General features: G+C 47.1%; 1 protein-coding gene and 1 long non-coding RNA gene across 2 annotated transcripts in view; one reads left to right on the top strand and one right to left on the bottom strand.

The window, feature by feature from the left end:
- Window positions 1-25,032, bottom strand: part of LOC119381022 (palmitoyltransferase ZDHHC17-like) — a gene marked incomplete in the record, with an annotated part of 471,788 nt that overhangs the window by 70,561 nt on the left and 376,195 nt on the right.
- Window positions 7,458-8,919, top strand: LOC125757076 (uncharacterized). The gene is made up of 3 exons (XR_007415024.1): window positions 7,458-7,902; window positions 8,468-8,675; window positions 8,765-8,919. It is a non-coding gene; the product is annotated as an uncharacterized LOC125757076 (long non-coding RNA).

Raw genomic sequence — 25,032 nt, 5'->3', positions numbered from 1 at the left:
TTTGCTACCATCTCGGAACTACTTTCGGCCATCTTGAATTGAACTCACTGGCATATAATTAAAGCTTCCCGTGATAGCGTTAGCCTACTCTCTCCTGTGCGGCGCATGTTTTAACAAAGTGAAGCCTAACCCCACGCATTGCGTGAATCGATTTTAGGCGACGCAGTCAACGAGTCAACGAAAAAGGTCGCCTACGCTACCTTTTCCGCTTCGAGCCAAGAGTTACGAGGTGGATCGATGTCTTTGTGTAAACTGAAAAATAAATATAGGGTCTTCCACTTACATATATCTTCATTATGATATCGCGGGCACGATACTAAAGTTACATTAAATTCTTTAATTTGGAAGTTGGACTCCTCTCTCTCTCTCTCTCTCTCTCTCTATATATATATATATATATATATATATAGTCAAGTAGATCCTCCGTGAGAAGTCACAACGTTGTTTATTTCGACGTTTCAGCCAGAGTCTGGCCTTCATCAGGAATGAGGGTACAGTTTGTTGGTGCTCAGCTTTATACAATCTTATATATACAATCTTATATATATATATATATATATATATATATATATATATATATATATATATATATATATATTATATGCATATATACATATGTATAGGGAGAGTGAGAGAGAAATGTGGAAAAGCAAGTCGGGCCCCCGCCCCCTCCGGTAAAATGAAAACTCTCCGCCTATGCCCGTACACCACGGCCAGTGGTAAACGGCTATGTGCCACACGTGTCTGGAGGAAAGGGTTTGACGACCTACGCGACAGAATTTTCCCGTTATTCATATCATGATACGACAGCCATATCCGTCCAATCCTCTTACCCTCCCACGCCGATTTTGGTCTGCACCAAGTAAAGGAGGCGATCATGACAGCACCTCGGCGTAGGTGGTTAGGCAGATAGATTCGTAGATAAAAACGCTGAATGTGCCAAAGGTTCGCTAAGAAATGCCTCGCATTTAAAACTCCCAGAGCGGAGTAAGAACACGGCTGACAATTAAGGACTGTTATTTTGAAAAAAATTATAGACGAGTGTAAACAAGAGCTGCAGCAAGCTAGTCAATTAATCTGCTTTCGTATCTCTTCTTTTGCTGTGTTTAGTTTTTAAGGACGCGTGTTTCATACGGTTAGTTTCGTGATTGTGTGCATTATTATGCATTTTGAAGTTATTTTGGATTTGTTGCTTTATCGATTCACGTATAAACCACATTGTATATTCTTCTTTTTTCTTTTGATATTGTGTAAAAGCCGGGGGTGAATAAAATTTTATGTACCACTTATTAACTCCTCCATGTGCTTCATTTCGGGAATGCTGGAAGCGAATTCTACGTGTTATCAGGCACGCTTCAGCCCATGTATTATGGTGGAAAAAACTGCCTTCTTCAATACTGCAGGACAACAAAAAAATTCGGCCAAATAAGTGACACTAACTATCCAGTTCTCACGCTGAAACGCCCCCGCGGAAGCTCACAATTACGCTGTCCGCGCTCAAGCTGCGTTGCCTCTTGCCCGGAGCAAAATGGCTGCCAACCGGTTTCCCAGGCTTCACCCGCTCGCGTGGGCGCGTATAGGGGACCTCCACTCCAGAAGTTTTTGTTAAACCTCCTTGGCCTTCACTGAGCAACAGGGAAAAACTGCCGGCAACTTCGCACGCGTCCGTGATGTGCCCGTGTCGTATCACTGGGCATTGCACTGGGGAACTGGGGCGCACTTCCCCAAGTTGCCAGACTTCTGTGACACCAAACAGAACCCTGCCAACTACACCGCGTGCTCACAGAACACCCTGACAACATTGCGCGATACGATGTGTCGTGGTTCGCGGTTCCCGCATAGCCGGATTCTCTCTCACTTCACCGCTCCGAAGGCGATGACAGCATCGAGGTGCGCCACTTCTCCGCCGCCGCAGCGGCCCGTTTGATTTGAAAAATGCGTACACAAAATATTGAGCAAGCGATACCGCGACTTTCGTCGCCTTTCAATAAGGTTTCGGTGGATTTTTCCTGATGGGAGCACAATTTCCCTGAGTTTTCCCTGAGAATTTCCAGACTACCCAAAATCCCTGAGAATTCCCGGTTTTCCCGGTTTTCCCGGTCGGTAGACACCCTGTAGTTGTACCGTGCACATGTCAACGTCCCCTTCTCATAGCGCGAGTCATCGCAGCTACGACGGGTTCGGGCGAATAAGGCAACAGGCTAGAACAACAAACAGCACTTTATTGCTACACTAGCAATAATGCGTAAATGTCGCGTAGAGGGATAGTCCACTCTAGCAGAAAACAAAGGACAACGCTTACACTTTCGGTCGATGGCCGGCTCGCGGGTCTTGTGGCGGTGATGTGGTTAGCTAGTGGCTCGTTTCCCGCAGGTCAGCAGAGCAAGAGAGGCCATCTCTCTGCTTGGTCGTCTGTTTTATCCACCTCTGGTTTCCCTCCCCACCGCGAGGGTTGTTTCCCTCGCAGGGGCGAGTTCCCTTTCCGCGAGCAGGGAAGCGAAGATTGGCGCGAGGTGCGGCGGGAAAGAAGGGGGTTGCTAGGAAGGGGGCGACGGTGCTCGCTCTTCAAGTGGCCATTTGGCTCCCGCTTTCAGTCCGTGATCGAGCAAAGTTAAGGAAAGGAAATGGGCGCATATGCTCTCCCACAACTTCTATCTTATTTATCCGTTTACTCGAGTAAAAACGAAAGGATCGTTGTATATTACTTAGCTATTTTATTTATCTATGCTCAGTGTACTAGGTCCAATACTCCAATACTCATGAGACTTCTGGAGGAGCGAAAGATACGACAACTTCCGCGTAGCTATTCTCAATGTGTCCATCTAAAGATGTCTATCCATTTCCACAGAGCGCGTTCAGTTACTCAAAAAAGCGGTGAGCCGTGATATCACCTCGCTCTTGACCTCGACGACCCTCCGAACATGCCAGCACATTCACAATGTAGGAAAAAAGTGGCCAAATTGTACAGAAACAGGAACTTGTCAAGTCTGCACTTGCCTATGAATGTGTCCCAGATGTTTGAGAACGATGCAGGGAATGCGTAGTGTGTTAGACGGGTGGACTATTGGATGGCTAATGCAGAGTTCATGCACGGCCTCCAAGATGTGCACCCAAAAGCGGATCTCTGGGAGCTGTGTTCGTTGCGTTGAAGCACATTCCGCCCCTCTAATTTGTGTCGAGAGTTGTGAAAGCTTCGTGATGTCAAAATGACATTGCAGAAGAAGAAGAACCGTAAAGAATGGGCGCACTGCTCGCCGAGCTCCCGCCAATCAGCGGCGGCTGAAATGAACAGTCCATTACGTGGACACATCTAGAAGAGCTCCCCCGGAGAAGTGGCGTATTTTATGTCCAGATTCCCCGTTCATTTTAAAAGTAAAGCCAAACGGCAGCGCGCCACAATTATTGCGCGGTGGCGGCGTGATCCCTCTCGGGACTTTGGCGGAGGCACGAGCAGCGTGAGCAAAAACAGGCGGCGGTGGCGTGGCGCAGCAGCGCACAAGTCAAGCGTCCACAGATTCCTTGGTCGCTGGTAGCTGCTGATACACCTGGGCCAAGTCTAGTCTTGCAAACACATTTCCACCCAATAGGGAGATGGCTGGAACACAGAGGGCTGATCACCGGCACTAGATATGTTCAGGGCTGCACAGCCTTGTTAATAATGCGCTTGTAGTCAGCGCAAATGTGGACATCTCCGTTTGCCTTCAGAGGAGTTGGAATACATGTGTACCATTGGCGCAGTCAATGGTCTCAAGAATTCCCTGTAGTGTCAGCTTTTCCAGTTTAGCATCAATTTTGGGGCAAAGCGCAAATGGTATACCTCGAGCCTTCAGGTGGAATGATGCAGTGGACATGTCAAGAGGCTTTGCAAGCTCAGGGGTGGAAGCGGGCTTGAGTGTTTTGGAGCAGCTCAGGGAGCAGGAAAAATGCTGTTTTGGAGCAGCTTTGGAGCACCAAAATGTGTGTTTTGGAGCAATTCAAGCTAGTTTTGGAGCAGAATTGTAGGGCCAAACATCATTGTTCTTTAATTTTTTTTTGTTATTTCTGCTAAACACAAGGAATTCCAACGATTTTAGAAAACATTCAATACTGATGGACGAACCACACTTAACACAAATGATATATATATATATATATATATATATATATATATATATATATATACACGTACGCGCTATCATTACACATCTCAGGTGTGATAGAGCATGACTCAGGAAAACGAGATAAGCGATGTTTTGAATAGCTACACTTGACTAGACTGACAAATGAAAAACGTTCATGGTAATGAACGTTTTTCAGCAGCGGCGTTTTCGCGCCGCGTTTGCCTGGTTGCTACATTATCGTCAAAAGCCTAAAATGTTCCTTCGAAATGCGTAGAAATGCGTGGAGGTCAGCGCCGTCAGGAGGCATTGGAGGAAACCAAACAAACACGCGTCTGCACCCTAAACTCCGCTTGTCGGACGAGCGGGCGACGCGCCGAGCGAGGAGTTTTTTTTCTAGGCAGTGTCTATTCTCCCGACAGCCGGGAGAATTTCTGAAAAACATTTCTCCCGGCAGTCGCCTCCCATTGGCTCTGTGAAGTCACGTGACAAAGCTACCGGGAAAACTGCCGGTGAGAAGCGCGAAGCGGCTCGTGGTTTTCCACAAACATGAGTACATTATTTTCCTGTTGCTCAGTGAAGGCCCTCTGCGCCCTTCGGGCGCGGAAAACTAATCGTGGCTTCGCGAGTGCGGCCATTTCGCTAACGCTCAATGGCCGGTTGGCAGGGTCTCCATAACGCGCTACTGGCCGCTGTCGTGGCCGCGCGCCTGCCCCGTAGGGGCAGGCGTGCGTCCGTGCCAGCGTCCGTGGTGTGCCCGTGTCACTGGGGCGCACGTAACCGAACCCACGAGCTGCTTCGCGCTTCTCACCGGCAGTTTTTCCCGGTAGTTTTGTCACGTGACTTCGCAGAGCCAATGGGAGGCGACTGCCGGGAGAATAGACGTTATACAAAATTGCTGTCATCTGTCGGAGCTTTGACAAAGCTAAAGTGAGCTAGAATATTTAACGAAGCTACCGATTCGGCGCCATGTTGGAGGCTTGTGTACGAATCCTATTGCTGTCGCTGCTACAACTTCTTGCTTGCATCTGCTTTGATAGTAGGAAATCGGGGCATAAAAACGTCAGATGAGTGTGTAAGGGCCTGTACACGTTACTGGCCATTCCTAGAGATTAGTTTGACAGTTATTACGTGTATAAAACTGCCTCACAACGAGAAGAAGGTATAAGTTTGTCACAGAGTCACCTGTGTAGGCGTGCCGTCGTTGAGAATGAAGCTTTGCGCTAGGTCATAAATTTTGTCTGTCTGTGTTCAGTGTAGCGAATAAAGCGCTGTTAACTATCGGTATATCATGCGTGTAGTGTAGGATGGTTAGGAAGAGGCTTTAGCGCGCGACACGGCTAGGCACAGCGATGACGGTAAGTGCTGTTGACCCATTTCAAAGCGTATCTCATAAGAGGCAGCCTACGTTGACCTGATGTATTGTGCACCTAATTTTAAATAAAATGTTGACATCTTTCTTTATTTTTTATTTATTTTATCTCATGCGCGTGAAAAGTGAACATCAAAAGTTTTTGTTGCTCCAAGAAGTAGGTGCTGATTAACTGGTATTTTATTGAATATCCTTCCGGCATGTTCTCGTGAATAACACGATACGCCAAGAATATTCGCCTTCACATCATTGCCTGCGGGGCTTACAGGCGCCTCTCAATTTCAACTCATTGCAGCAAGAGAGTTTTGCGTCGCCGACTGAACACTTGTGAAACCAGCTCAGCGCGTAACCAACAGTAGCGCACTCACGGTCGAATGTAACATATTTCTCGGAACACCATTTTTTTCAGTTTCATACCAGAAGTCCCACACACTTGAAGGATCTGTATCAGGGGCATAGCCAAGGAGCTGTGGGACGGAGGGGGGTTCGACCCCCCCCCTAAAATTTTCTATTTCGCACACATACACACGGACGCACGAACGTACAAAAATTTCAGTTGAAGCCCCCGCCCCGAAAAAAATTTCTGGCTACGCCCCTGATATCATGACATTTCATAGCACACGGGGGTTGATACAGGATTTTTCCAAAGGGGGATGAGCTTTTGGGTGAACTTGATATGTGCTCTTATTGGTGAATAAATAAAGAAAAAGTAAGAGAGGGGAGGGGGGAAAGGCGCGGTCAGGACAAACGGGCCACGCCTCTGAATTTCGCAGGGATAGCACATGAAATGTTTCGAAAATACGCATATATAGTGAAGCAGTACGCGCGCAATGCAACCCAACAAACGCTACCTTGTTAAACTCCACAATCGAAAAAACTACCAACAAGACCCTCTAGCACTATTGGTCCGTTGGCTGAGAACTGAAGATGCGCACGAGCAACCTGTCTACCATGTTATTGTTTTCGCAACCCAGGTGAAAATGAGTAACTGGGAATCCAACTGGTTTCAACTGGTATCAACTGGGACCAAATGGTTCCAGTTGGGAAACAACTGGTCCCAGTTGATTCCAGTTGCAACTGGTCCCAGTTAGCAGCTGGTCCCAGTTACAACTCAACTGGTCCCAGTTAATTCCAGTTGCAACTGGTCCCAGTTAGCAGCTGGTTCCAGTTACAGCTCAACTGGCCACCAACGGGAACCATGACCAGTTGAACTGGAAGAAGCTGATCCCAGTTGGAAACCATAACCAGTTAAATTGGAAGCAAGTGGTCCCAGTTGCGCCCTAACTGGAAGTGCGACCAGTTGTCCTGGTTGTACGGTTCTTCAAAGTGAAAGAAGAAAGATAATTGAACGCATACGCAGCATGCGCACTTGAGTAAATGGGTTTTATCTAAGAGCTTTTTGTGTCCTATTCGCAGAAGGGTACCATCACTGGCCTAGTAATATTCCTAGGACAATGAGAGAATAAGAAAATAGCATCTCATGGTTTGCGAATGAATTATCTTTTCTTGTTTAGACGTCATCCTCTTCGTGTTGTTTAAACCCCATTACATTAATATATACAGCCTTAACCTCACCTGATATATATGTATTTTTTAAAATCATATTATCGTGGATTATTCCGTTGCGCAAATGCGCAACACAGTGCACACAAGCGTACGCTTGTTTTAGCATCGGTACATTCAACTAACATTAAAAAGCTGTTGTCAATCTTTTTACGTCCATCACGGTGACAATACGCGCAACCGAGGCGGGCCCAATTGACGTGGGGGTGTTAATATTGCCGTCGTCTCGCTGGGAGCATGCCATGCTTAATAGTCTTGTGTGCAGCACAGCGGTTACTTCCGTACGAGAACGAAAAATGGAGTAGCTAGTGCCAGTGCCGAAAGCTACCACAGCTGAGACTGCCGACATGCTGCCGACACAAACCCACTCACAAACCGTTGCACAAACTACACAAACGCAGCCTCTCTACATCGACTGCCGTCACATTAGTCCCGTATCTCATAGGCTCAAACATTGAACGAAGCAGTAAAGTAATCAAGCATAAAGATTACATATAAAATAAACTGAAATGAATTATTTCGTGCCAATTCGGCAATATTTAATGGAAGAAAGAAACTGGATAACAAAGACATAAAATTTAGAAAAACAGCGATGCTAGTTTCGTACACCACATGGGACGAGGGCTAGCTACCGAGCGCTCGGTGGTCCGTGGTCGCGCTGCTTAGTTGTGCTGTTTTTCAAAAGGAACGTGCAGTCATGGCGTGCGTAAATTAGACTTTGTCGAATTAGTGTTCGGCAGCTTCATCTGTGGAAGACTTTGACTTCAGGCAAACGCCGGACAAGTGTTTACGCCTGTGACAAGACGGATATATGGACCCATTGTGTGCGGAATGCTGCCTGCCAATTGTCAGCGATGCAGCCGTTTGAAGGTAATTATACCATTTATGCTTCGAGTGCTAGTTGTTCAGTATCCTAGAGAAGATGTAGATATAATGCAGGCAGAGTGCTTTGAGTGTTGAGACGATGGAACGTTGCATTGTAAACAAATGCTTTCTATACTGCTCTAGCTAAGTTTGTTTATGGGTTTGTGCGGAGTGCTCGCAACTTGCTGCCATTTGTTGGGAGCATCACAGAAAATGAGTGCCGTGCAATACTTGTGCTTTGAACGGCATGCTAAATAACTATGAAGTGTACTCGTAACTGTCCGCGACGTTCAAAGAAAGCGCTAAGGGCCCGTATTTGCACTCTAAATGAATATTTCTGAACCTGTTGCATGTGTAGGCATATGAATTCGAGTGAAAATAATGGTGTTTTTTATTATTTTTTGCTGATATATAAACTGGACTTCTGAAAATTCGGAATAGATGCAGCGCATGATCTCTGTAGACACTGTTTGTCGTGTGAATTGTTAGAAGGTAGGTCTGCTGTGTATATCTATAAATTGATATGACTGTTCTGAGACATGCATGAAACATGTTACCTCTTATTTTGCAGCAACGCTGTTTCATTGGTCACGGGTGAATGGCACAGATTCATCAGCTGCGCAGCCCGAAACTTCACCAGTATATTGGTTGAGAAAATACAGCACTGCATGAAAGCCGAGCGGAGGAAATCTTTGCACTGAATGTGCACCCATGCAAAAGGAACCTCGGCGAAGACCCCAAACCCGCACTGACCCCGGAGAAGGTCAACGTCGTTGGAGGTTGGTTTGCTGTGTATATACCTTGTGGTGAATTATTATTACTAATACTTTTAATCTGTTTAACAAGGTATGAACTCTTTATTTTTCAGCGACCCTTGCCCATTGGGCCCGCTCAACAAAAAATGAAGCGCTGGCGGCAGCAACCAACTTGACCAATGTGCTGTCTGAAAAAATCCAGGATAGTGTGAAGGCTGAGCGCCGAAGAGAAAGGGAGGTTGTGCGCAGTCCGGCATTATGAACATTTTTTTTTCCGCAAGCTTATTTTGAAATGTAATTTATTTGTTTCAATAAATATATATTAAAACCTTAAATGCTTCTTTCGAATGTCTTAGGTGTTATCACAATAATCCACAAGTTCAAGTGTACTTGAGCTGAGTGGAGTATGATTACATCGGTGGAGACAGGTCCCAGATGGCATCTGGAACCAGAAGGCAACTGGAACCAGTAGGCAACTGGAACCAGTAGGCAACCGGAACCAGTAGGCAACTGGAACCAGTAGGCAACTGGGACCATTTGGCAACTGGGACCAGTTAGGTACTGGAAATGTGTTCCTTAAACCATTTGAACTGGAACCAGTTGAAACCAGTTGGATTCCCAGTTACACATTTTCACTAGGGAATGTTGTCAACAGCTGTGCAGGTTTGAAGCACGTACACGAAGCCGGTTTGTCTGCAAGCACACGGCTCGAAAACTGTCTCGTTCCGGCATGACACGAAAGAGTATTCTCTGATCAGTGCCGATGCTGTCACATAGAGCATCTATTAATAACGGCGAACATAAACAAGGCGTTAGTTGTAAGCAGCCAACCAGAGTCACGGAACGATCTGCTGATTCTCGTCGGCCGCGAGGAAATCTAACAACATGGAGGTTAGTTTCTTATAAACCTTTTTTTCAGCATGCCAATTTCCTCAACCTGAGCAACACGGCACACGAAAATATGACGGCATTACCGTTCGCATCAGCCGCCACACGTTGATAAGTAGATGCGGAGCGCGCTTAGCCTTCAACATGGCGGAAATGCGCACGGCGGTCACTAGATGGCAGCAGATTTTGCATAAGGTCTATAGACACTGCCTTTTTTTTAGAGTTACTGTGTATACTACCTTTAGGTAGCAGAGTTGCGCCAAGGTACGCCATCTTGGGCTCCGAAGTGTTGCAGGAAAGCCACTCACCACCCGCGGAGCCGCGCTCGCTCGACAGTGTTGGTTTATGGCGGCGGTTTGGGACGCCCGCTTCGAACTGAATTTAGAGTTGATGTCGCCAGATCTACTTCTTTCGTAGCAAACGACTGTGTAAAATGGCTTCGCTTGTCTTCAAGTAGCTTCGACGACCGAGTATTACGGATAGCTTAGCCTAGTTTTCGAGATCGCTTCCCATTTCTAACGACCTTAGGCCTAGCTGGAAGATCGGTGTAAACAAGTATGCAAGATGAAAATTTTCACTTTAGGTGCGCGGTTCACATTTATTTACTTTTATTGTTACTAAAAAAAGTAGTAATATTGCGTCGAGTGGGGATACAGGCGAGAATTCTAAGTTTTTTTTCTTTTCACTTTTTTCAACGCATTCACCCTCCTCTAGGTGGCGCCACTGTCCCAGCTTGGGCACGTAAACGCTATTCCGCTAAACTAAAACGCGCTGTCTACAGCGAACGTTAGCGGCACGGTAACGATATTCCCTTAACCCCCGCTATCACGCTAACGCTAAACTATAACTGTTTAATAACAACAGCACCGATGTCAACCACCCTGGCAACCGCCGGAATCTGCCAACGATGCCAACCGCCGGAATCTGCGGAGTGTCGGCGTAGCCTGCGAAGTGTTGGCTTCTCCGCAGTGCAAAGGAGCCACCTATGACCACGTGACGGCGGTCGGCGAATAGCGTTGCTGAAATCATCGAAGGCAGAGCGAGCGGCGTCCGGAAAACAGTGGTGCAACTCTGCTACCTAAAGGTAGCATATACAGTAACTCTACCTTTTTTTCTACTTCGAGTAGGAAGACGCAGCGGCGCGATTTAGAGATGGCGTTCGTCACAATGACGCGCGCGACCCTCCGACCACGCGTCAGTCGCACATGAAATCAAGCCATTTGGGACGCAACGGCGCGATTTCGCGAAGGCGTTCGTCAAAAAACACGCGCGTCCCTCCAAACGCGCGTAAATCGCGCCAGAAATTGCGCCATGCGGTTCCACCTTTTCCCTTCAAGTTCCCTTACAAGATCTGTCAATCATTGGTGTCGGTTATATGCACGCAAATGTGGTACTGGAGGTGCGATGATGTCGCAAGCGCACAATTTGTATCCCGTGGTTCTGTTTTCGTACTACCTCACATTCGTCTTTTGAGTAATAAACGTTCCAAGTGTCTATCTTGTTATTTTTTGTATATTTATTAATTCGCCACCTCATGTACCAAACCACACACAGCAACGGTGCAGTGTTGCCACGACATAAAAATAAAGATTTTTTCATGCAATATCAGTAGAAATCAGTAGATTGTAAAATTTTAGTCTTTGCGCTTAGTTTTTGCATCGCAAATTCAACGCTGATATTAGTAATCTACCGTAGAGTACTATAGCTTTCATGAAGTAGTCAAAATAATGACTCCGAGATTACTGGTGGTGAGTTAGAAGAACACGGGAATCCCGAAGGTGTCAACCTAGCATGGTTCAAGATTTGATTAAATATACAAAGGTTTCTGATGGCACTTAGCGCATTGAAGCTTTAGTGTTTCAGGCATGAGAACAGACACGATGAGCCCCTTCGAGCTTGCGCAACGAAGCGTTATTGCGTGTGAACATGTCTCAGGTGCACGTGACCTGCGCATGACCGCCAAGAATTATAACAATATTTCGATCGCCGATTCTTCACGTCTTTGCACGCTATTCCCATTGGAAGTATGTACCACGTAGCCGATGTCCCCATTCTGTTGTAATGTTTTCCCATTGAAAACATTCTTGCATAGAATGATTTTCTCCCTCTACGTGCATTCACCCCTCCACATTGCAGGGAGAGTGCCACGGAGCCATAGAGGCTTCTCAAAAAGCATTGCCTGAATGTCACAACTGTGAGCAAGTTCAGTTAATTTTATATACTCAGAAAAAGAGAGAAGCGGAAGAGAGTAAAAACAGGAGAGTGTAGCGTGGAAAAAAACAATTCATTCCGGTAGTCTGAGGTCGAAGGCTGCTCGTTTGCAAACTTCATTTGCTCACACATGTGCAGTAAAGTTCTTGCGAAATGTCAGTGCGATTCCAAAAATCTGCGAGTGGCTTTCCTGCAAGAATACTTCACACACGCAAACACTGGCTCACAGGATCGCGTAGCGCTCTAGCTTGTTTAGTGCTTGTCACCCCTCCACATTCCAGCGAAGGTAGCACATGCAGGTGCACAAGCAACACAGGTGCTTGCTTATCAAAATCACTGCGGGATAATCACGCCTCGAATTAAGCTGTACGGCGTACAGATCGAAAGGAAAGGGAGAAACGACAAAAAGGAAAGGCAGGGACACGTGCTGATGGAACAAAAATGTTTTTTTTTTTTTTTCTGTTATTCTGTTGTCGTCCAAGCTGTTCGTTTGGAAAATACACTTGCTCGCGCATTCCTAGCAACTATTTTGCTGTGTCATTTGAGCGAGCTGGTTGCTTTCTCTCTTCTTTTGTTCATCACCACATGGCAACACGTCAAATCAAACTCGATGCTGAAAAAGTAGCAGCTTTTGCGATCACTTCTGTAGAAAAGACAGAAAGTAGATTCAGACACCTTATCGCTCAATCAGCAGAAAAAATTAAAAATCAGGAGATCTACTGCTAAATCAGCAGCCGTGGCAACACTGCAACGGTGGCGAACGGCATGTCATGTTGTGCTGTGGATGGTACGAGCTACAGCGTACTCGACCACGAGCCGAGTGCAGGTTCTGACGAGCCAAAATCGAACAACGCGACCGATCGCACTGGCGAGACTAAGCTCGTCGCTGCGAGCGCGTTTACATATGCTGCATTTATAACATCTAAGGGCTTGTGTGCAATGCAAAATATTCTGCACATGGAGAGGCACGCTCTCACTAAAAAAATGAGTTTCGGAAATGGTCCAACCGACTTACACAAACCGAAGCACTGTGAGTAGTAGTAGTAGTACAACTTTATTCATAAGGGTTGGGATAAGGGGTCATGAGCTCGATGGGTGGGGCCCCAAGTCCAGGGCTCCACTGGCTACTGCTGCCTGCCTGACGTGACCCAGAAGCGCAAGCTGTACCTCTGGGTCAGAGCTGGCGAGCTGGGCCTCCCATTGCTCGAAAGTATTAGATAGGTTGTACTGGCCTAAAAAGGCATCTAAAGTTGGTGGTCGGTTTAGGCATCCCCACGAGATGTGATATAGAGATGGCGAGCCGCCACACCACGGACAGGCGTGCCCATACAGCGTTGGGAAAATTTTGTTCAATCTTTGTAGATTGGGAAAGACCCCCGTTTGAATCCTACGGAGGTCAATCGCGTCCTCCCCTTCTAATGATTTGTGGGGGGCGCTGTATTTTTGTCGAGTGCCTCGCTGGTGAGCCAGAATTTCGCGAGGGGCCATTCTGGGTGGGTCGTTGTCCTCCTCGTTAGTATTCTCCTGAAGTGTTTGAGGGGATTGAAAGTGCGGTCGAGGCTCTGCTCGGTTCGTGAGCCCTCGAGCAAGAGCGTCTGCACTCTCGTTTCCCTAGCTCCAGGCCTGTGTGTCCTGGACACCAGATCAGCCTGTAGTTGTTTTTCAATCTCCCGCCTAGGAATTTACTTAGCTTTATCGGGAGGCGGCCTTTTAAAAATAAACGGCACGCTTCCTGTGAGTCGGAGATGATAATGGTCTGTGGTTCCTCCCTTCGTTCTTGCTCTTTGATCGCAAGGGTAATTGCAAAGCATTCCGCCTTGGCGATCGAGGACGTGTACAGGGATGCACATGTCATCATTCTGTTGTCGCTGCTGAGGACTGTTGCAACGGACCGTTTGAAGTTATATGCGGAAGCGTCCACATACAAAACATTTGTTTTGTTTTTTAATGTGGTTTCGCGGTTGGTAGTGTCTTCATTGACCGCAAACTGATAAAACAAATTTTTCTTTCTCATGCAGACTTATTTGAAGTTTTAAGGCGCGAATAAGACACGGATGAAGCATAGGAACACACACACGGAGCGCCACTTCCAACATAGATTTATTTCGAAAGAGCACAGAACATATTTATACACCACGCGCGCCGTCAACGTGCCTCAATGCGCAGTCGCATTCAAGTAGCGTAACTCTTTTGGTGATAATGAAATGGAGGCAACGCTGACGCAAAGATCACCTGATTCGATTATTTTCTTAGCCTCAATAATTAGTCGTACTGATTTATCAGGACTTCGGCCGACTACCGCGCAGGCGCTAAAGTTCCGAACGCAATGACAATCCCGGCAGTGTATCGCGAGGTGGCCCTCTCTGCCATTTCTGACGTTATTATTATGTTGTCTTAGCCTGTCATTCAGGCACTGTTCGGTCTCGCCAACGTAACTTCTACCACACGACAAGATGATCTCGTAGACCACGCCCTTCTGACAGCTTACATACTTGTCTTGTGGTTGATAATGCAGGCCGGAGCTTTCCCGAGGAAAGGGTTAGTCATCTTGCAGAGCCTGGAGAGTTTTAACGGGGCAGAGAAGACTTTTACATCAACATGATCGGCAATCTTTTTCAAATTATGGGATACGCGGTGCACATAAGGAATCACAGCAAGTTTGACATTGCTCTGGGGCGGCTCCTCACACGGCGGTTCCGCGACTTCCTCAACATCTTCTCCGCCACAGACACCAGAATGTGCTGTGGCAGGGGCGTCGCCAGAAATTTTTTTCGGGGGGGGGGGGGGGGGGGGTTCAACCATACTTTATGTATGTTCGTGCGTGCGTTTGTATGTGTCCGTGCCTATATACGCAAGCAAAATTGAAAAATTTCGGGGGGGTTTGAACCCCCCCCAACCCCCCCCCCCCTTGGCTACGCCCCTGTGCTGTGGGTAGCCTGCCTCCTCAAGACGGTCAACCTGCTTGAGGAAACTGTCAGCTGCTCTGTGTGGGCAGGATTTCTTGAAAGCATTCAGCAGGCACATGTTGGCGATGCTACGTTTGACAAGCTTGGAATAGGACGAGCTAAAAGGCAGCAGTGTGTTTCTATTCTTCGTCCGTGTCTTATTCGCGCCTTAAAACTTCAAACATGTTAAACCAACAAGCCCAGTCTGCCATTCTCACATCATGCAGACTTATGACACAAAATCTATATCACACACTCAGCTACACAGCGGTTTCTTCAATGCAAAGTTTCTAAATATAGGTCGCGCGTTTACGTCCGCAGCAGCTGCTCGCACTATCCTCATGGCTTCACATCAAATTAAATATTTGCAGTAAATAGAACCTTTTCGACATTATGAAGCGTCAATACACTTACTTTTATTCATGTTCGCAATCCCAGGCCACGATGACAGCAACCGCCTCGTGCGCGCAGCGCGCCAAAAAACTCCGTTGCCGCCGACGTCACAATTGAAATATGGCCGCACAACTCACTTTTTTGCGCTTCGACTTTTTTGCGCCCGACGTTTCGGGACCGAATCGGTCCCGAAACGTCGGGCTCTCTTAAACTTGGCTGGAGCCATATTAACCTCCTAAATATTCCACCCAGCCAGACAGATTTCTGTCGAAATGTTTACATTTATGAGAGCGGGGAGAGTATTTCCGCAACGCGTTGAAAAAGCCACGTGGTACACGTCGCTGCGCGGCTGTGCTGCCCAGGGGCGTAGCCAAGGGGGGGGGGGGGGGTTGGGGGTTCAAACCCCCCCCCCCCGAAATTTTTCAGTTTTGCTTGCGTATATAGGCACGCACACATACAAACGCACGCACGAACATACATAAAGTATGGTTGAACCCCCCCCCCCCCGAAAAAAATTTCTGGCTACGCCCCTGGTGCTGCCCTCTGCCTGCGCGCGAGGAGTTGGCGGGGGTTTGGCCGTTGCCAGGCGAGCGAGACCGGCGAGACACGTAGACGCGGTGGCTCCGGCCATCGTATCGATAGCATGCGCTCCCCTCCTGCGGTAGTGTTATGTTATTTCGGCAGAGTAAAAAGCTGGTCTTGGTGTTCCCTGACTACTGTGCGATGGCGTTAGGAGAGGCTAGGATATACGCACATCTTCATTATCTTTGTTTATTGCTAGCGTGCATGCTTGTTGTTGACATTCGACCGTCAGTTCGTGTTGCATATCGTGCTTTAATTGTGGTGTTAATTCTAATGCGGCCGGACTGCTCGCACTGAGCTTACAAAAGTGGCCCCTACCTCTAGGCCGCACACCTTGATTTAACAGCACTAACATTGCTTCATTTCGTTATTGCTGCAAGAATAAATTCTCCGTGAACAAAGCAGTACAAAAGCGTGTACTGTCGGCGCAGAGCACTACGACGTTCGGCGACGAGTATGGCGAGTATGAACAAGGTTCTGTCTTCGGGAGAAGAAGCGACGCGGCGGGAAATATGATAGGAATTTGCTAGAGCATGGGCCCCACGATGACGCGCCGACCCCGAGTTTCGAGTGAGGGAGGCGTGTCGCGGCAACTGCACGACAAAACTCATCGGGAAGAGAGACGTCGGCCGCCCAGCAACGAAGGGAAGCCGATCCTGGCTAGCGAGTGGCCAAAGCAGGAGCTCACGGACCGTTTAGCGGCGTCATATTATCATCGCTGTATCGACAGCTGAAATAGTACTTAGTAAAAAAGGCACCCCAAAGCCAAGGAAAAGGCACCAGCTCGGCAGTTTCATCAGTCTTCGCGACGCCAAGTCAGTGAAGCTGTGCTAAATTTTATCCTTGAATGTTGCATTTGTGCGCTGTGACGTGCAGCTGATGCAGTCCTGCAGCTCGTGCAGTTATTGCGTCATCGCAGTGCTCACTGAATACATTGTAATAACAAAAGGAAACATGGCACTGCCGCAGAACCCAACGACGGTCGGAGTGCCACCGCGGCCGCGTCTTCGTCGCCTAGGCAACCGCGACCGCCGCGCGCGGAGCAGCTCTGTGTACCACGTGACTTTTTTAACGCGCGACCGAAATACTCTCCCATGATAGCGCGCCGAGTGATGTGGATGGATGGATGGATGGATGGATGGATGGATGGATGGATGGATGGATGGATGTATACGGCTGTGCCCTTTAGATCGGGTCAAGTCCCTATAGGGACCTTAAGATCGGGCGGCGGCTCATGCCACCTAGCGATAAAGTTAAGTACTATCATGATGTATTGAAGGATTGCATTTCACTCGTGCCTTGATTGTATCCACCAATCAGTTAGCCTCCTCCTGGTTGTTTCTACTCTTTTAAAGTCTATTTTGCCTTCACTGTCCCTAAACCCCAATGCTTTGAAAAATTCCGCGCCATTATCTTGGACTGTAGGGTGAAGCCCTTTACAGAACATTATCAAATGTTCAGCCGTTTCCTCCTCCTCTCCACACGCACTACATAACGTGTCTGTGCCTTCGTATTTGGCTCGGTACGTCTTGGTCCGCAATACTCCCGTCCTGGCTTCAAACAGCAGAGAACTACCCCGAGAATTATCGTAGATCTTTTCTTTTGCAATTTCCTGCTTGAAAGTTCGGTAGGTCTCCAGTGATGATTTCGTAAGCATCCCCATTTTCCACATGTCCCTCTCTGTTTCCTTCCCCTTCTTCTTAACCGATGCTTCCTTTTGGCTTGGTATTCTGCTGTTGTCTAAATACTTGCTTGACAATTTTCGAGTTCGCTTCCTCCATTTATTATCAACATTCTTCATGTACAAATAGCTGAAAACTTTCCTAGCCCAACGCTCCTCTCCCATTTTTCTCAATCGCTCCTCAAATTCTATCTTGCTGCTAGCTTCCCTGCCCTCGAACGATGTCCATCCCATGTCACCCTGTACCCCCTGATTTGGGGTATTCCCGTGTGCTCCCAAAGCAAGCCTACCTATGTCACGTTGTTTAGTTTCCAATCTTTGCTTGAACCTCTGATCTCATGCACAAGACTACATTGCCGAACGTCAAACCTGGGACCATTACCCTTTTCCAAACCCTTCTCACAACGTCATACCTATTGTATAGTTCCACAGTGCCCTATTTTTCATTACAGCTGCATTCCTGTTGCCCTTAGTCATTACGTATCTTTCGTGCTCCCTTAGGTACTCAGCCCCGTTGTTTATCCATACGCCCAGATATTTGTATTTATCCACTATCTCCAGCGTGACTTCCTGTATCTTATGCTCACTGCCTTCATTATCATTAAGAATCATGATTGCCGATTTTTCCCTACTGAACTTCAAATTTAACCTATCTCCTACATTACCGCAGATGTCTATCAATCCCTGCAGATCTTCCTTGTTGTCGGCCATTAATACTATATCACCTGCATACATCAATGCCGGTAATGATTGTTCAACGTGTTTTCCTTACTTGGCAAAAGAGAGGCTGAAGCCGAGTCTACTCCCCTCTAATATAGCTTCTAATCCTTGTAGATACAGCATAAATAACAGAGGTGACAAGGGACACCCCTCCCGAAGCCCGCGTTGTATCTCTATAGGTTCGGATACCTGTTTTTCCCATTTTATAACTACCCTGTTACTTTTATAGATGTTCTTTAAAAGATTAGTTATTCCATCTTCCACATCTAGTGTGTCCAGTATTCCTCACAAGTCTTCTTGAATCACACTATCGTAAGCTCCCTTGATATCTAGAAATGCCAGCCACAGGGGCCTGTGTTCTTTTTCCGCTATTTCAATACACTGCGTCAATGAGCACAGATTATCCTCCAACCTCCTTCGTTTACGGAACCCATTTTGTAGTTCCCCCAGCACCCCCTCATTCTCCACCCATGTCTGTAGTCTTTCCTTTACGATCTGCATCACCAGCCTGTAAACTACTGATGTCACTGTTATAGGGCGGTAGTTGTTTATATCAGCTTTGTCCCCCTTTCCTTTATAGACCATGCTCATCCGGCTTAGTTTCCACCCATGGGGGGCTTCACCATCCATTATTGCTTTGCTCGCTGCTTGTCTTAATGTTTGCTTAGACTTTGGACCTAATTTCTTTATTAGCATAATTGGGATGCCGTCAGGGCCTGTTGATGTGCTATTAGGAACCCTCTTCTCTGCCCTTTCCCACTCTCGTTGTCCCAGTGGAGCCACTGCGCTAATTGGTCTATCCTCATCTGTTAGGGTGCATGCATCGCTTCCTTGTTGTTTAAATTTTTCTGTCATCATTGTTCTTATAAATTCCATTGCCTCATCCCCTTCTAGCCTAACCCCTTGAACTGTAGTTATAAACCTCTGTTCCATGCTTGTCTTATTACTCAGAGAATTGAGATGGTTCCAAAACTTTGCAGCTGCCTTTCTATCCTTTTTGTTTACTTCTGCCATCCATTGGGCCCCCTTTCTTCTAATCTTTTCATTGATCAGATTGGAAGCTTCCCTTCTGCAGCTCAAAAAGTTACCCCATTTTCTTTTGACATCATCTTCCGGTTCACCCCTCTGTTTAGCATGCCTGTGTTCTCTGGAGGCTTCCTGACGTCTTACTATGGCTCTCTTAACTTCCTCATCCCACCAGCTCTTGGGTTTGTGTCTCCTTTTCCCGGTTGTTTGACTCGTACCTTAGCAAGCTCCAACTCAAACAGTCTAGTTAGATTTGTGTATGTCCACACTGTTTTAGTATCCTCGGTGATTACTTTCTCAATCTCTTTAGTTGCTATTTCTATTTGCCTTTCTGAATAAATATTACCCTGTGGTTGCTCATATTGCCTCCTTCCTATTTTCATTTCTTTTCCAAAACTCAGCTTGATACGTTTGTGATCACTACCCAAGCTTCTGGAACCATATTCATCTATGTTCATCACCCTTAGCTTATCATACACCCTATGTGACATCAGTGCGTAATCTATCGTTGACTGCAGCCTTCCCACCTCCCATGTTATCTGCCCTTCGCACTTCTCGGTACTGTTTCAAATGATTAAATCATGCCTTTCACACATATCACACATATCCATCAGCATTCTGCCTGTTGGGTCAGTATATCCATCCATATCTTCTATGTGCGCATTCATATCTCCTAATATAATTATCTCGCACTCTTCTCCTAGTTCATCAATGTCCTCTTCTATGCACTGGACCATTTTTTGGTTTTCCTCTCTGGCTTTTGCTCCTGTCCACAAGTATACAAAACCCAGGAGTGTCATCTGCCCTGCCACTTTCCCTTTTAGCCATAAATGTTCCCTGCACTCCTGCTTGACCCTTTGCCAGTCTGTACTTTTATGAATAAATGCCCCGATACCACCCCCTTTCTGCTGCCTTCTGTTCTATTGCAATATTCCCATGCGTAGTCCGGATTGCTAGGTGGTTGTTCCATGTCCCTAAGATGTGTTTCTACAAACCCATATACCATCAGCTTCTCCTCCCTTAGCTGCTCTTCTATCTCTCCCCACTTCAACCTATTCCTGCCACCCTGCATGTTAATATACCCTACGTCTGAATTTGCTCGGCCCTCGTGCCTACGTCGATTTCTTCTCCCCCGGACTCTACGTGTCTTGGATATTGGTGTCACTTTGAAATCGTGTCTGTCTACACTGGTGGCCTCAGGGCACTGGGTCCCCCTAAAAAAGCTGTGGCTTGGCGACCCATCCTATTACCTACCCTCCTGCCCGTGGCACCACTGTAATGAATGCCATCTTGTGCAAAAGGGCGGAAGCCGGGCTCGTAAACGTCTTTGTTTACCTCCATTACGCTGTAGCCGAGCTGCCGGCTCATACCTCTGATGACACAGTTACCCTCTATCACCCTCCTTTCCATACCGCCAGATTGCCCCCAGACTTCTGGGATGGTGCATATGGTCACATGCACACCCTCAGAAGCTTCTCGAAGCTTATGCACCCCATCCTCTAACTGTCTCTGAAGGTTCTGGCTCTTTCCCTTCAGGGCATCGTTGAGACCAGCATGAATGATGACGAGGTTTTCACCCTCCATGCTGTCCCCTACCAATTCCTGTGCTTTGGCCAGTGCATCTGTCATGCACTTTCCTGACTGGGCCTCCACTTTTACCCTCCTGTCTGCCTTCACTGTCGTAAGGACGCCCTGCTCGACTCTGGCTACACTGGAGTCCCCCACCACTAGGACCCTTCTACGGTCCAGTCGTTCCCTTCCGGCTTGCGATTGCTGTGATCCTGTTCGCGCCCGCTGATCTCCCGTTCACTGAGTGCCGCCGACTCGCGATAACCAGCCCGCTGCCGGTGCTCCTTGCTTTGCCCCGCCGGAAGACTGCCGCGCTACATCGCTGTAGCTTTTTCTCCTGCTGTCACCTGTTCCTACATGTGCCACTGCAGCCCCTAGGTCCCCTTTCTTGCCTGTTTCTGCCTGGGATTCCGTGTTGTCCTTGCCTTTCGCCTCACACTGCTTGGGACCGGAGTCAAGTGCCATAAGTGCCTTTACTCGCTCTTCGAGCTCGGCCCGCCTTTCCCGTTCCTTCCTTAGATTGGCCTCCATTTGTTCTACTAGGCTGGCGGTAGCCTCCCCACGCTCACGTGCCTCTCCGAGCTCCGCTTGGAGCTCAATTCTCTGTTCTCGCTCCACCTTCAGCTCCCCCTTTAGCTCCTCAATGCAAGCTTCCATGCGCTGCACGGCCGCCTTCACTTTCTCGCACAGCTTGCACTCGAAGCTCACCTCCTCAGCATCGGCTAGACTTGTGAAGGCCGTCTCATCTAGGTAGCACCAGCGTGTGCATTCCCCGCACTGCACGAGATCACTGGCGCCCGTGGTTTTCCCAGTCCGCTTAACCATCGCCCGCCCGACCATCGAACAGAACACACGAAGTTCAGTCTAAAACCGTTAATATAACTAAACAGGCGCACCCAAGCACCCTACTACGAGTTAAAACTGCCGCCTGCCCCGTTCACCACGTGGTCAACGTTACTGCAACGTTGCCCGTGGCGCACGGTACTCGACCAAAGATGCACTAAACCGCAAAATAATAGTTCTTACATCGTTTATCCCTACATCCCAACAACACAACGAGCAATATAGAAAACAAATAAAAGGAAAAAAAGGAAGAGAAAAAAAAAAAAAAGAAAACTTATTGCTTTGTACGCTGCTCCTGCACCGTCCGCCGCTCCCTGTTACCTTTCGCAGCTCGCACAGGCGCGCCATGACACGGATGACAGCGGCACATGAAGTCACCAAATGTAGCCTCAGTGATCTGTTCCGGCAGCACACCGGAGCCCATCGCGGAGGCCATGCACCAAAGACCACTTGGGAGCAGTTTAGGTGCAATAATGCGTTTTGGAGCAGGATGGCGCAACAGAAGCGGATTGGCGCAGCGTGGCGCAAATGGCGCAGCACTTCCACCCCTGAAAGCTCTTGAAGTCTGAGCTCTGGCACCAAGAACAACTTTTTTGAGCCCGGCTGCCCGTTGTTTGTGACCACAAGTATCCAGAATGGTCAGCAGGCAGGAAGCTGCAGCATTTTTGAAGACTCGCTGCACAAGCAATAGAAACCTAGTAGAGAACCTTGCTCAATTATCTTACGAAGTCGTCAAATACTGATCCATCAGCACAGGGGAAGCCAGTGGTCATGTTAGGCCATGCGTCTCTCCCAGAGGACATTACTAGGCTTCTGGAAAAAGCTCCCAAGTATGCTATGTCCAGCCACAAGACCTGCCTTTCAGAAAGGTTGGACCAAGGTGACAAGGACCGGTGCCTCACACAGGGAATCAACTGGATCTCTAGGTTCCTAGCAGGGCAACAAATTTACATGTTTGAGGAGACTAGAAGGGGTTCTTAAATTTTTGAAAGATAACAAGCCTTTGCAGTCTTAAGGAAGGTGGTTTTGTGCCTATAAAAAAGAGCACTGTAAGAGTTAAGTCTAGGTTCACTGATTTCTGTAGAAGTTAAAACCTGACTACGTTCACTAAAGAAATCAGGAACAGTAAAGAAAATGATTCGACTGCTTTCTTCACCGTGAAGATTCACAAGCCCATTATTCCTTTCAGGACATTTGTTAACGAGCATGGTGCAAAGGCAGCACAACAAGGGCCAGTTAATTCTGAAAAAGTTGAAGGATGCTCGAAGTGGACATCCTCTTCGTGTGAAGATTTCATCAGAGGTTGCACAATTTTTTAAGGAAAATGACCGTATTACTAACGGTTTTTCTGTTGATGTAAAAGATTTATTCTATTTGGCATGACAAGCTTCTTGCTTCCTTAAGGGAATGTATAGAGTGCAACAGTGTGGCCGACTTTCAGAACTCGGCAGGCCCGTAGGATGATAGTTTCTTGACATTACTGGAGTTTTATTTTAGTGTTATTTTTATTAATTTTAACAAGCACCTTTTCCGCAGCGTAGGGGAGTGTGCATTGGTTCTTGTGTAGCTTGGATTTCATGCAACATTATCTTATTGATATAAGTCTTTGGAGCACCTTATAGGGGGGGGGGGTATAGTGTCTAGATATGTTGATAATATTTCAGTGCTTTTAAACAAACACAGTGACCTTACTTCCCTTGATATCATTTTAGATTTTTTAAATAACGAATGCCAAAGCCTAGTTTTTACACATTGGCTACCTTATGCCACAGGCCTGCAATTCTCAGATTTAAAGTTGTCTTATAATGATGGGCACGTCTGGTGGTCGCATGAGCCGTGTGAGCAGAAGCAATTGCTTCCTTATGATTCTGTGCGCTCAAAGATGGTGAAGAGAGCAATAGCTACGCTTTGCTTGGAACAGGCTCTCTGCCAGTCTTGCATGCACCAAATGCAGTCCAGTTTTACTAGCCAAGTAGGCCGCCTTTTGGCAGCTGGCTTCCCTTTGTTGGTTGTCAATGCCTTGGCCAAGTCCCTTCTGCAAAAAGCAACGCTTGGAGCACGAAAGGTAGGAGCAGAGGTCCAAAGGCGGAATCTTAAAAAGGTTGCATGTCGGCATGGTCTTTTTTTTCTCCTGCTCCCAAAACAAGCTTTCCAAGCTGTGCCCTTGTGTGTACTGCGAAAGCCAATGAGGCACGAAAAGCGCTTCGTAAGTGCTTCTGCAGGGTGGTTTATGCGATCCCCTGGCCCTGTGGACAAAAATATATCGGCAATGCTTTTTCGAGACTTGCTCTGCAAGTTTTTTTATCAAGAAGAACAGAGATCGTTGTATCAGTGAGCCATCTCATTGTAAAAAGACAAGGCGTGCAAACACGGACACAAGAAAGAAGTCAGGACACCACAAACGCCGACTTCTTGTGTCTGTGTTTGCACGCCCTGTCTTTTTAGAATGAATACTTACCAACTAGCTCAGCTTTCTGCTATTTTAGTGAGCCATCTATTGCCTTGCTGGAGGCCGAATTTAAATCTTTGCACAACAGCCTCTGATGTAAAAAAAGACTTTCCGCTTCACTCTTTGCTATCACGTTCATGTACTGTTTATATTTTCATTTTTCTTGCATTGTCCTTAATGTAGTGAATTCCTTCGGTTGTAGATGTCATTGTCTAGGAAGGCACAGTTTCATAAAGGGTACACTGGGTTTATTTACAATATTTACACAGGCACAAAATCGCAAGGAATCCGTCGGAGCGGTCGTAGTCACGCCTTTTCGTCTACTCCTTCATTGAGACACCCTTTTTTCCACACAGGTGGCGGCGTTAAAACCGGAAAGGGCTCTGTTGCTGAGTTGCCGTCAACAAAATGAAAACATAAGCGCCATTCACAACACCTACCTTGTCATTAGTTTGTCACTGTATTGCCCCAGTACGAATAGATAAATGTATTCCTGTATGCACGAGAAAAGGATACCTACTAAAAAACAGTTGTGAGTAGCACTTGTGCTAATGTCTCGGCAAGTTATTAGTGTGTGGCTTGCAGAGACTGATGCGTGTCTGTGAGGATGCTGCATCTCCCTCAACAAAATGGCATAAGGCTATCAAATGAGTCAGTGTTGTCTACAGACCCTAGCCGCTGAGTTCAGCAGATAAACCAAGCATGGTCAGTCAACCCTGATTACAGAGAACACCATCTTCCAGTTTCAGAGGTATATATAACAATCATGTTAGCCACTTTCCACAGGGCTCAGAAACTCTCAAGTTCCAGGAATCGCCTAGACGGTGAGAAATCGAGTTCCACATTTTAGCCCAGGGAGTGGATCTACAGTCCACTCTCTTGTCTTGCCCGTGTGCATTTGCATGTCGGGGCACCGGTGTTGGGGCCAAAATTTTAACGCAAGATATTCTTAAAAAAAGTGAATGCAACCCCTTTGGATTGTATTACACTTTAAATAATACAAGCTGTTGTTTATATTAAACGTTCCTGTGGGTATTGCATCAACTATCTTTTATCAGTGGTTTTTGTTTCTGC

The sequence above is a fragment of the Rhipicephalus sanguineus genome, chromosome 2 (genome assembly GCF_013339695.2).
Source record: "Rhipicephalus sanguineus isolate Rsan-2018 chromosome 2, BIME_Rsan_1.4, whole genome shotgun sequence".
In the NCBI taxonomy this organism is placed as follows: domain Eukaryota; kingdom Metazoa; phylum Arthropoda; class Arachnida; order Ixodida; family Ixodidae; genus Rhipicephalus; species Rhipicephalus sanguineus.
Note: the sequence above shows the minus strand (reverse complement) of the source record. Positions and strands in the feature narration are given on the sequence as shown.